Below are 13,610 nucleotides of genomic sequence, written 5' to 3'. Positions count from 1 at the left end.
ATATCAAGAAAACAAAGATTCTTACTACTAGGCCAATTGGCAGTACCATAATAGATGGAGAAGTGATTGAGATTGTTAACAATTTAAGCTTGCTTAGTTCCACATTCAACGCTCTTGTCACTAGCACTTGAGAAATCAAAAGGCAGATTGAATCATGAAAATCTGCTGGAAGATCTCTTCAGAGTACTGAAGAGCGGTGGTGTAAGGCTAGAGACTAAGGTGTGAGTGGAGGGACAGGGATGGAAAGGAAAACCCCAGATGAGAAGGATTGCCTGTGGTAATGAGGGTAAATGTGTCAGAGACAGTGAAATTAGTGCAGGTTAGAGAAGGGTTCAGAGCTATTGTGCATATGTCCTCACTCATTAGTGCTCAAGGCCTCAAATCTGTTCCTGAGATGGTGATTAAATTCTGCCTTCAATATGAATTACATCTCAAAATCAGAAAACAAAAAAATCTTTGACACTGGAATAACAAGAAACATCATAATAAATGGAGAAATATTGAGGTTGTTAATGATGTCATTTTACTTAGATTTGCAATCAGTACCGTAATAACAATAGTTACCAATAAATCAGAAGATGTGTTACATTAGCAAAAATCTGCTCTGAAGGACCTCTCTAAAGTGCTACAGAGAAAGAATATTAGTTTAAATACTAAAATGCCACTGATCTCAGCTATGGTATTTTCAGTTGCTTCCTACATATCTGAAAGTAAGAAAACATGTAAGGATGACAGATGATTGTGCACTATAAATTTGGAAAGGAATTATGAATGTCTCTTGGACTGTGAAGAACACTGAATATGCCATGGACTGTCAAAAGAACAAACAAAATTGTGTTGAAGTAAGTGCAAAAAAGAATGTGCCTTCAAGGCAAGAATAGTGAAACTTCATCTCACATAATCAGGCAAGTTGTCAGTGGAGCTAAGAACTGGAAAACAGATCATGCTGGGGAAGGTACAGGGTAATAGAAAAAGAGGAAGATACTCAACAAGAAATATTGACACTATGACTATAAAGAATGGACTTGAACCTATCACATACCTTGAGAATGGAGCAGGCTATGACAAGGTTGTTGTTGTTATGTGCCGAGTCGCTTGCGAGTCATAGCTACCCTATGTACAACAGTCCTAAACTGCTCTGTCCTGTGCCAATCACACTGTCTCCAACACACCCATCCCAATTACTCCAGTCACTGAGTCAATCCACCTCATAGAGGGCCTTCCCCTCCTGCACTGTCCCTCCACACTTCCAAGCATGATGTCCTTCACCAAGGACCGGTCTCTCCTTACAACATGTCCAAAGTATGTCAGACGGAGCCTCAGAGTCCTTGCCTCCAAGGAGCTACCCGGTTTAACCCTTTTCCAGGATGAATCTGTTTGTTTTCCTAGCAGTCCATGGTACTCTCAATACTCTTATCCAGCACCACAGCTCAAAGGCATCAATTCTGCTTTTATCCTCCTTGGTCATTGTCCAACTCTATGATGCCTAAGATTGCAAAGACCATGGCCTGTATCAGATGCACCTTAGTCTCCAGAGAGACACCATTAGAAACATTGTTTATAGTGTTGCTATGAATTGTAGTCCATTCCGAGGGACATAACAACTACCTACTTTCACAAAATTGGGAACTCTGAAGGTGTAATCCTTAGTGAATCATGCTGTTCACTGAAAGTCTATGCCTCTCTGGAAATTTAAAACCATTAGTAATTCTATAGAGTGGAACTCTGGCGACCAGGTCCCAAAGGCACATGGTTCAAATCCACCATTGGATATCTTCTCCCATGTGATTTATTGCCTTTGAAAATCCCCTGGAGGGTCAGCTATGGGTTGATTCTGACTCTATAACACACAACAACAAACAGCTCTATGGCAGAATGACAAGTAATCTTTTATAACATGATTTACAGCCACCAAAAACTCACTGGATGGTGAACTGTGAGTTGATTCCCACAGAACAGCCATAAGTATGACTTTTGTGATCTCAATTCTGACTAATGGCAACTTTATAGCATTGGTAAGAACTGCCCTATAGTTTCCAAAGCTCTATATCCTCATGGAAGGAGACTGTCTCTTCTCCAGTGGAGCAGCTGACAGGTTAAAATTAGGTTTTAAATTAGGTTAAACATTTAGGTTAGCAGCCAAATGTTTTAACTGCTGTGACTCAAGTATTCCTTATTATTTAAAGCCATTACACATTTATAAAAATGGCATAGCTAATTATTAAATAATGACTATTAATACAATTCTGGAAAAAATATAAGTGTTTAGGATTATTTTATCTCCTCCTATATCACACAGTTTGCATTTTTTATTTTCTTCATGATCAAAGAATCTTGTAAAATGATTAATTGAAATGTCGGAAAATTAATAGAAGGATAGATATGTAAGTTATATAGCCTCCAGAAGATTTCAATAAAACTATGCAGAAGGGAACGATCATTTATTCAATAAGAAAATTTAAAATATTATGTTTCTAAAAATATTAAGCATTGATAACATTTTAAACATAAATGGTTAAATTGTTTTGGCAGAAGTGAAAATTCCAATCATCAGAGTTTTATAACTAACAATCCTAGGAATTGGAATTTTTCTGCACTAGATCAAATCATTGTTTTAGAAAAAGTAGTCAGTCAGAAAATATTGTCATCATATAAAGACAGGATGTTTTAGCAATTTATCAGCATATATACTGAATAACAACTAGATTAAACAAATAAACAAAATATAAGTTTGACAACATGCCATCATGAAACCTGTTAACGGAGGCTGAAATTAATGCCATTAAACTTGATGTTGTAGAAAGTGCAAGATTTTTCCAAATAACAAATGAAACCTCCCTGCTGCTGATGTATCAAGAGTTGAAGATTGAACTACTAGGAGGGAAAAAGAACTTCAGTGTCTGTAAGTACAGAACACGGCATATGTGCATATTATATAATTCAATATGCCTTCCTGCATGATCTGAGGTCTCCTAGAGTTCCGTTGTAATTAAGGAAGACCAAAACACAAGATATCTTTGTAATTGCATTACACACTAAAGGTCAATATACTCCAAAGATCAGATCAACGGATGGTCACACCCATGCACACTGATAGAATGAAGTACACTGTGTCTGTGCCTATATATATGGAGTGCTTAGTAGTGAGGAATTGTGCTGTCCTTACAAACATACATGGTTCAACTCTACCAGTTGCCCCAAAGGAAAAAGTTGGGCAATCTCCACCCATGTGATTTATTGCCTCTTAAAACCTGCTGGAGTCATCTCCAACTCAGTGTACACAACTACACACACACACACATCATGTGTTGCTTAGTATCCATAATATGTTCTATGAAATACAATGTTATGTACTTTGACAATGTGTAAACATACCTAAATTATGAAGAAGCACATTGACATAGTCTACTTTTTCATTCTTTAAAAAACTTTTGTTTCATTTCCAAAAGAGAAGAGACATTCCTTTGTCTCTTGCTGCTGTTATCACTGGCATTGATTAATTTGGAAGCCATGACACATTTCACTATATATTTTCAAGAGAAAATTTAACAGAGAGGTGATACTACAAAACTAAAAAATGTGTAATACAAGATATCGAATGTTCCTGTATGTGTGTTAACTAAAACACATTTATATGGATTTTTAAAATTTTTAAGTAAGGAAGTTCATATTAACATAATGATAGAAAGTGTAGTGTATTACAGTTATAAACCAATGGCCTAAACATTTTATAACTATCAAGATATGGATATATTATGACATTAAAATCCAGGAGCACAATTACATTATATAAAAGAAACATGAAGTGTTTATGTTTCTTTGGGAGTTGTTGCATTTACTACATCCAGTTACCTTTGCTATATTCTTTAATCTGGATTTCTGGACTCCATTATAATCTTAATGTAATCTTGAATATACACTGGGTCGGATATAACCCACATGAACATTATGCAACATTGTTGTGTACAGTGAGTTGGAAGTGACTCATCGCTAACCCTCCAGAATGGTTTCAGGAACAGGAAATCTCACAGGAGATTACCCATTTTTCTTCCATAGAACATTTGTTGAATTTGAACTATATGCCTTTGGGTTGGCAACATAATGCCTTACCATGTAGACACCAGAGTGCCCTCTGCAACATATCTATTATATTATAAAGTTAGATTTACACAAAGTTCTAAAGTTACTAATGTTATTTCCATCAGTTGTTTCTCAGTCCCAAACTCACTAAATTTTCAGTTATTAACATTTTCCAAGGATAGCACATATGTAGAAAACTACTTTCTTATTTTTTCAAGATGTGTGATTATCGTTATCTAATGTGCTCATTTTGTATGATATATCTAATAATTTCTTTTGTTTTAAAACATAATCAATAATGTGTTATTTCACATGTGTTGTTATTGTTGGTTGCCTTTGAGTTGAGCATGACTCATAGTGACCCTTTGAACACAAGGCCTGAAACCCCTCTCTACAACTATCAATATTTATCAAAGTTCTTAGAGTTTCCGGAGGCTAGTTGTTTAGGAAGTGGATGAAACTCCGTGTAAAAATTCCAAAATGAAAACATTCACATACTGAAAGTTGAACTTTTAATAACTTTTTTCCTATGTCAGAGATGGAAAAATACCACAGTAACAGATTTATCATAATATAAAATTCAGAAAGGACAGAATATAGCAAGTTTACTGAAAAGACCTCATTGCTGTATAGACAGAACCAAGTCGGAGCTGACCACCCATTGGCTCACTGAAGCTTTAAATCACTCAGGAGATTGCTCATCTTTCTCCTGAAGAGCTGATGCTGGATTAGAACTGCAAGAGAGATTGTTGTTGTTGTTTGTTGTTATGTGCCTTCGAGTCTTTTGCGACTTATAGCAACCGTATGCACAACAGCCCTAAACCCTGCTCTATCCTGCGCCAACCGCACTGCCTCTGACACACCTATCCCGATTACCCCAGTCACCGAATCAATCCATCTCATAGAGAGTCTTCCCCTCCTGCGCTGTCCCTCCACCCTCCCAAGCATGATGTCCCTCTCCAAGGACCCGTCCCTCCTGGCAACATGTCCAAAGTATGTCAGACGAAGCCCCAGAATCCTTGCCTCCAAGGAGTAGCTTGGTTTAATCCTCTCCAAGATGAATCTGTTTGTTTTCTTGGCAGTCCATGGTACATTCAGTACTCTTCTCCAGCACCACAGCTCAAAGGCATCAACTCTCCTTTTGTCCTCCCTAGTCATTGTCCAACTCTCTGATGCATAACAAGCGATTGCAAAGACCATGGCCTATATCAGGCACACCTTAGTCTCCAGAGAGACCCCGTTTTTCCTGAATACTTTAGAGAGGTCCCTAACAGCAGACTTCCCCATCGTGATACGCTTTTTAATTTCCTTTTTTTTAAAATACCGTTTTATTTGTAAAGTTCTAATATACTGTTTTTCACACTGGATCTTTCCCATTTCCTTCACTACTTCCCCATCAAATTGTACGACCCTATGAGTAACCTCCTCACCCATCCTCACCCCTCTGCTTGCATCCCTTCACCCCCGTTGGATCCTCATACTCATTCTACAATGGTTTTATACAATATTTGTCCTTGGGACTGAGTTAGTTCACTCAGCATAATGCACTTCAATCCCTCCCAAATTAGGCAGTAAGTTAAACAGTCATTGCTCCTACATGCTGCATAGTATTTGATTGTGTGAATGTACCATGCTTTTTCAATCCAGTTGATTATGTTTGGACAGCTGGGCTGTTTCCATGTTCTTGCGATGGTGAATAATGCTGCTACAAATACTGGTTTATGAGTTTCTGTTTATACCACAGTTCTCATTTTCTTGGGGTATATTCCAAACAGTGGAATATCGGGGTCATATGAAAGTTTTATTTTCAGCTTTTAGTGTCTAAGTCCATTTCTCTATACCCTACACTACCAGATCTCCCAAATAATGAACTTAAAATAAAGAAAACTTCTAATTCATATAAATTATAATTAAATAAAACAACCACCTTTTTTGATCACTGAAAGCAAATATTAATAGCAAATTGTTCTCCTATATGTTCAAATCATCTTATTTGAAATGTTAGAAATCTAAAAGGGTTGTTATTTTGGGTGCTGTCAAGCCAAAACTGACTCATAGTTGACCCTCCAGTGGGTTTTCAGAGGCAGTTAATGACATAGGAGGAAAATGCACATTGCGATCTAGCCATATCAGACTATTAGGCATGGTGTAAAAATACCAAACAACCAAACGACTCTTATGTATTCAACTAGACAAATTTTCCTTTTACTCACTCACATTTTTTGCTGTTAAGTTAGAACTAACTCATAGCTGACTACTCAGTGGGTTTTCTCAGGCTGTAAATCATAAGGCAGCAGATTATTCATCTTTCTCCCACAAAGCATCTGGCGAATTAAAACTGCCTATGACATGTCTATGCAAATCCTTATCTATTCGACTAACATGGCCCACAAATTGTCCTTTATTCAAAGAAATTCTAGTTGAAAAAAATTTATTTAATGATCATATAAAAATTAGACTTGTTAATATGTCAGCAAAGTATTTACAGAGTAAGCCTAACACTTCCATACCTGAGGGATTCCAACAGAATAAGGCAAAGTCCCTTTCCAGACATTGTTGACAATCTAATTAGGGAAACAGAAATTAAATTGAAAAACAATTCTTTGTATTTGGATATATACCAAGATACATGAAAAATGAAAAGACATGGAAAGATATTTGAGATTTATGGAGCTAGTTGTTTTTGTGATCATGCCAATTAAAAAACCCTTCTGAGAAGATATTGTTTGATAAGACACTAAAATTAACTAATTTCTGTATTAAAAGCATATTTACAGAGTATTCACTAGGTTGTGCCAAAGTGCTGGGTTGTCTCAGATTGTTCATTAATCTAAGCAAACTGAAAACCTCAAACTCACCACTATCAAAGTGTTTCAGACTCATAGCAAATCTCCATCGGATTTCTGACACTGTAAATCCTTCAGGAGGGCACTGTCCATTTTTCTCCTTAGAAAGAAAATGGACTCAAAACTTTGGACACGGCTCAGACTTCTGGTTAACAGCCGAACACTCTACAGACTAGTTTACCAGTCTACTCATTGTGAGATGTTCATTCTTTCAACTGAATTATTTATCTAAAAAATAACATCAATGATAATAATAAAAATATATAAACTGTTCCTTCTTGTTCCAAATTGTTCTAAGGACTTTAATAATTGAAATCATACATAAACTTACACAGACAACATTATTGACATGTTTTTTTTTTCTTTTTCAGATAATGAAACGTAGATCCAAGCTACTCAGTAATAATTCATAGAGATTAGATTCACAGTCTTACTGCAGGGCTTTCTAATGCATGTTCAAAACAAGTATATTTTTGGTGTTATGCAATAATAATTATCTTTAAATAGGTGCAACAAGGGGGGAAATCAGGGTATGGTGAGTAACTATTTTACTTTCCACACAATGAGTTAGTTGCCTTATGCAACAGCAACTTATTTTCTCACATATATTAAAGTTGGAAATATGCTTTGAGACCATGAGTATAAATATTGTCTCTCATTTTTTCTCTGTCTGTCATATCTAGGAAAAACTCCCTTTGGTAGTATAATGAACAAAGAGTTGTGTTGCTAAATGAAAGGTTGATGGCTCAAACATATGAGTTAATCTTCAGAGAAATATATGTGTGGTGGTGGTGGTGGAGGTGTTGATTGCCTTTGAGTCAAGCATGATTCATAGCCACCCTATGAACAAAAGGCCTGAAACCTTTCTATAACTATCAACATTTATCAAAGTTCATAGAGTTTCTGGAAGCGTGTTGTTTAGAAAATGGAGGCCACTCCAGCTTCCAAATATGTGTGGCAGTATGCTTATATGAAGATTTACAGCCTTCAAAATCGACCACACCATTCTCTTCTGTCCTATAAGGTTTTTGTGAGTTGAAATTGGTTTAACAGTGATTTTATTTTTTTTTATTTGCTTTTTGTTTCATATCCTTCAGCTTACGCTACGTCAAAGTTTCTTTAACTCATATAGGGATTCTTACATGCTATCTTCCTCATTTGTGTCTTTGTCTGTCCTGCTTTTTCCACTACACTTAAAAAAAGTAATTATGATTAGGATTCACCCTTTATGTAGTTAAAATTGTATAACTATATTAACATAACAGAAGAAATTTCTGTTTCTAAACACAGTGAAATTTGCAGGTACATGGGTTAGGATTTCAATATATCTTTTGGAGGAGATTCAAACCCATTTATAATGGGGATCAAATGCAAAGGAAACATCTTAGATATGCAATGTCAATTTTTAACCCAATACTCCTTCCTGATAAAGACACTCAGCAAATTGGAATGGAAGGAAATTTCCTCAACATACTGAAAAGTGTATATGCAAAACCAAAGCCAACATCATTCACAATGGAGAAAGACTAAAAGCATTTTCCATGCAAACAGGGACCATACAAGGATGCCCATTGTCACCACTTCTGTTCAATATTGTATTGGAAGTGTTTGCTAGGGAAATATGACAAGAGAAGGAAATAAAAGACATCAAGATTGGCAATGAGATGGTTAAACTATAATTATCTGCAGATGTTATGATAGTGTACACAGAAAACCCCAAAGACTGAAAAAACAAACAAACAAGCAAACAAAATGTTAGTGTTATAGGTCAATTTTTGTAGAGTGGCAAGATATAAGATCGATATCTGAAAATTAGTGGGACTCCTCTAGATTAAGAAAGAGAACTCAGAAAAGGAAACAAAACAACATTTACAATAGCCTACCACAAATTGAGATACATGGGAGTGACTCTAATTAGAGGTACAAAAGACACAAAGACACAAAGAAAACTAGAGAACATTTCTGCAAAACACAATAAACAAATAAAGAGATGGGAAAACGTGTCATGTTTATGTGTAGGAAGACTCAGTATTGTGAAAACCACAATCCTACCAAAAGCAATATATATGTTCAACACAATCCCAATATAGATACAAAGTTCATTTATCAAGCAGATTGAAAGGGAAATTGTCAAGTATATGTGGAGAGACAAGAGACTTCATATAAGTAAAACACTTCTGAGAAACAAAAATGAAGTAGAAGTCATAGCACTCGCTGACCTCAAAGCTTATCACACAATGGTAGTAACCAAAACAGCATGGTACTGGTACAATGACAGGCATGTAGGCTAATCAAACAGAATTGAGAATGTAGAAATAGATTCAGCTATGTATGGTCAACAGATACACAACAAGGAAATAAAACCTATCAAATGGAAAAATGACAACCTATTCAACAAATGGTGCAGGCAAAACTGGATTGCTACCTGTGGGAAAGCTGAAACAAGATCCACATCTCACACCATACACAAAAATAACCTCAAGGTGGATCAGAGACTTAAGAGTAATCCCTAAAACCATAACTTTTGTAAGAGACAAACTGGGATCAAGCTTAGAATGTTTAGTCTATGGTGCAAAGAGACTGCTAAATACAGTGAGAAATATACAGTCTGAAGAGGATAAAATTGATGAATGAGACCTTCTAAAGATTAAATCTCTGTGCACCTCAAAAACTTTTCCAAGGTGGTGAAAAGAAAATCTAACTGGGAACAAACATTTGGCAATACCATTTCAGACAAGAGTCTCATTACAAAAGTTTACAGAAAACTCCTGGGTTTCCACAAGACCAATAACCCAATTAGAAAATGGGCAAAAGACATGGAAATAACTTTTACAGGTGAAGTTATTTGAATGGCTAGCAGACAAATGAAAAAAATGCTACAAATAATAAACAATAAAAGAGATGCAAATCAACACCATAATGAGATAACATCTCACTTCAGTAACAATGGTAAAGTTTAACAGGACAGCAAGTAAAACATTTTGGAGAGGATGTGACAAGAAAGACTTAGACATTGTTGGTGGGATTGTAAAAAGGTACAACCATCTGGAAGGCAGTTTGGTGCTTCCTCAGAAAGCTGAACATAGAAATTCTATATAACCCAGCTATTCTACTGCCTGGAATGTACGCTGAGGAAATGAGAACTGAGGCACAAATGGAGACTTGCACATCATTATTCATAGCAGTTTTATTCACCATTGCAACAACGTAGAAACAGGCCAGATGTCCACCACAATCAAATGGATTGAGAAATTATGGTACTTACATACAAAGCAATATGACACAGCATGCAGGAGCAATGATTTTGTAAATTATTACCTAACTTGGGAGGGTCTGGAGATCGTTATGCTGAGTGAACTAATGCAGTCCCATAAGGACAAATACTGTATAAAACAATCATTGTAGAATGAGTATGAGGATCCAAGGGAGAGAGGTTGGAAGCAGAGGGGTAAGGATGAGTGTGTGTGGGGGGGGTGTTAATCATAGGGTTGAACAATTTGATTGGGTGTGTGTGAAGGAAATGGGAAAGATTCTGTGTGAAAAACAATGTATTTGGAATTTTTAAATGAACAAGTGTAATAATAAAAAATACTTAATAGAAATTATTTTTATGAGTAAATTAGGTAAAGTATAATCTAAGAACAACAAATCAATAAAAGGTGAAAGTTCATAGAATGAAAAAGCATTTGATTGATGGTAATTCATTTAAATCAAATTAATTCTCATTTTCATTGAATTGGAACTGATTCATAACTGGTTCTCTAGTACATTTTCCAAGGTTGTAAGAATCACTGGGACAGATTCTTGAGTTTCTGCTGCAGAGATACCAGATTTGGATGTCCAGAGATGTGCTGTATTGAGTGAGCAGCTCACCTTCCAGTGGTGACAATCAAAACCAAAAAAAGGTTTTGACTTCTTTTTATGAGTATCATTGAATACTCACCTACTCTGTTTCCGGATTTATTTATGTGTGCTCCCCCACCCCCAGTTACATCAACAAATGCAGTACAAGCAGGTGCAATGTATCCTCTATTTATAGTTGTTGGAAATCTGCAGCCAATATGTACCAGTGTGTAATTAAGATTGGACTACTAGCTTGTTGAAAGCTATGGTTAGCACAACCATGGGCTTAGCTGATAGACATATCACTGCTGGCTTAAGATTCATAAATGAGGGCAGTTGACACCATCCAACACAGTTCAAGGTAAATTGAATAATGATAGGACTATGAAGTGTATAATGCCTTGTTTTTAGTCACTATGTCATAAAATTGTACGTGAAAATATCAGATATTTTATAGAATTGTCAATAAACAGAAAGTCATTTTTGTTGTTTCTGTAAATTATCGTACATATTGTTCTATCAAATACACAGAAGGCAAAAATAATATTACAATTTATGAAAAGTAAATATTACCACATATTACAAGTCAGATGAAATTGCACTTCTGTATAATGACAGGAATACAATATATCAGCAGTAATATTTGAAAAGTAGAAATAATTTTATTCAAACATATTAAAAATTATTTTATTATTATGAAATCATTAATTCAATAGACTTATTGATCTTTAATACAACCTGTTCTACAGATATAAATAAAATTCATTGCTGTATACTCAGAACCAACTCATAGTGGACCTTCCATTGGATTTCAGAGGCTGTAGATTGCATGGAAGGAGTAATTAATCTTTATCCTTCAGAGTTTCAGGTGGATTCAAACCACCAACACAAATCCCTATGCTTTAAGCTACAAGATCTTCCTTCTCTAAGAGTTAGTAAAAAGAAACTTGTTTTTACACAAGTAAATTTTGATAAAGCTGATTCATTTTCATGTATTCTACAAATATCTAAGAACATATGGACAATGATTGTGTCAAGACAACTACTCACAGTTCCTTGAGCCAAATCCTCTAACTTAAGGCTCTGTTTAACATAAGGCTTGATAATTTATTGAAGTAATTTGACAAATAACAGAACATTATTCCATTTGATGAATGTGAATTACATTCATAGACAAGTTTTTTTTTCAAATAGAAGCAACTAAAGGGTCATGATTTGAAAATATATCTTGACACTTTTGCTAGGGATTATTCGAGATTTTCTCCTCATAATTTAAATGATAGTTTTTGTTCATTGTATATATTAAGAAATGCACTGCATTTTCAAACATACTTTATCAAACATAAACTGTAAAACATCTTTCATTAAGACATAAACATGATAAATACTGACACAAAAATCACTCTGGAATGAAGAAAACCATCAAACAATGCCAAAGATAGTCTACTGAATCATGCCAATGACTTTCATATGTGATCTAGAGACAAAGAAAGAAATTAATTGTATTTTATTTAACTGGTGGTGTTACATCCATTATTGTTGTAGGCACAACTAGAGAAGTGAGCAAAGCCCATGACTGGAATATATAGACAATTGCAAATTAAAGAAAGATTTAGTTTTGGTTCTGGGCTTCCTGTCATCTGACTACGTCGTGGTTGAATAGCTGACTTATGGAAATAATTAAGGACACCCTACATAATCTCCCTGACTCTCTATGTAAGCCTCAAAAGTGAATTGTCCCTCTCTCCATTCAGCTTGCTCTTTTAAACTGTATGAACTACATTCTTCCTGAGTGAAAAGTCACTTAGTTGATTCGAGATTACAGAAACACAAATGGCATCTTTATCAATGACAAAAATCAGAATTGAGATATATACCTTAATATTCCAAACTAGGAGTTTTGTGTTATAATACATATGATAGATTGTTCCTGAATTATATATTATGACCCATGTGAATTTACAAAGTGCTTACATATGATAATCATACACATAGATTGTAATATAGAATTAAAACTAATTAATAGAATACTATTTTCAAATGAACAAATTAGGAAAAGCCTGTTGTCAGGTCAATATCAACTCACAATGATCCTCTGTTGGATTTTCAATCTTAATTATAGCTAGAACAGTCCATTTTTATTCCTTTGAGCTACTGATTCAAACTGAAAGAGATAAACTCCCGGACTTTGAGTCAGTAGCACAAGTTCCAGCAGACTATGCCACCGTAATTTCTTCTTTTAAACAAAAAACTTCACAGAGATAAGAAAATCATTATGAATTCACTTTTAACATTTCATAATACAGACGCATGAATGAACACACACACACATACACACCTGATTCAGGTCATGGTCTTTCAATCACTCGCTTTGCATCTGAAAGCTTGACAATGAATAGGAGTTACAAGACAAAACAAAACAAAAAATTGATGCCTTTGAGTTGTGTTAGACACAAATACTAAATTGTCTATGCATTCCGAAAAAAACAAACACACATGTCTTAGATAAAATATAGCCATAATGCTCCTTGGAGACAAGGATCGCAAATAAAGCTTCATCTCACATATTTTGGGGCATGTTTCTAGGAGACACTATTCCTTTTATACACTTAGAAAGGTAGAGGGTCAGTGAAATGGGCTCAAGTGTATTAGAAATGGTGAGGATGGCATAAGATAGGACTGGATTCAGATCTGTTGCTTATAGGGTTTCTATTTCTATGAGTTATACTCTACTCGATGGCATCTGATAATAACAACAACAAATATATGTATCAGGGTGCTTTGGTGGCCTATTGGCAAGAAATTGTGCTGTAATCCAGAAGTCTCACAGTTCAAGGCACC

The sequence above is a fragment of the Elephantulus edwardii genome, unplaced genomic scaffold (assembly GCF_000299155.1).
Source record: "Elephantulus edwardii isolate Elephantulus edwardi_28Jun2011 unplaced genomic scaffold, EleEdw1.0 scaffold00036, whole genome shotgun sequence".
Taxonomy (NCBI): Eukaryota; Metazoa; Chordata; class Mammalia; order Macroscelidea; family Macroscelididae; genus Elephantulus; species Elephantulus edwardii.
Note: the sequence above shows the minus strand (reverse complement) of the source record.